This window comes from Dendroctonus ponderosae, unplaced genomic scaffold (assembly GCF_020466585.1).
Source record: "Dendroctonus ponderosae isolate FM_Combo_2020 unplaced genomic scaffold, Dpon_F_20191213v2 Dpon_F_20191213_6, whole genome shotgun sequence".
In the NCBI taxonomy this organism is placed as follows: domain Eukaryota; kingdom Metazoa; phylum Arthropoda; class Insecta; order Coleoptera; family Curculionidae; genus Dendroctonus; species Dendroctonus ponderosae.
In genome coordinates this window covers 14,765,769-14,766,360 of record NW_026018814.1, presented here as the reverse complement: position 1 = coordinate 14,766,360, position 592 = coordinate 14,765,769, and positions in this window count along the sequence as shown.

Genomic DNA, 592 nt, shown 5'->3' with positions numbered 1-592 from the left:
GGACATTTTGTGGTACAGTTACCATTCAGACACCCTGAGTCATATTTGGGGCACTCAAAAGAAATTGCGATTAAGAGATTTTTAAATCTTGAGCGAAAGCTTAGTCGAAATCCTTCACTTAAGTCTGATTATTCTAAATTCTTGGAAGAATATGAAGCACTAGGTCATATGATAAGGACCAACTTTGAAACTTTACAAAATAAACCCACATTTTTCCTTCCGCATCATGGTGTAATCAATAACACTAGTGAAACAACTAAATTGAGAGTTGTGTTTGACGGGTCAAGTAAGTCTTCCACTGGTTACTCGTTGAATGATATTTTGATGGTTGGTCCCACTGTTCAGCAGGATCTGTTCTCTATTGTGCTTAGAGCCAGAAAACATGAGATCATGCTGACAGGGGATATTGCTAAAATGTACCGTCAAGTATATGTACATGAAACGCAGTGGAACCTGCAAGTCATCTTATGGCGACCAAATACATCCCTTGACATTCAGCCCTATATGCTAAAGACTGTAACATATGGAACAGCCCCTGCTTCTTATTTGGCGACCAGATGCTTAAAGGAATTGTCTGTTCAATGTAGTCAGA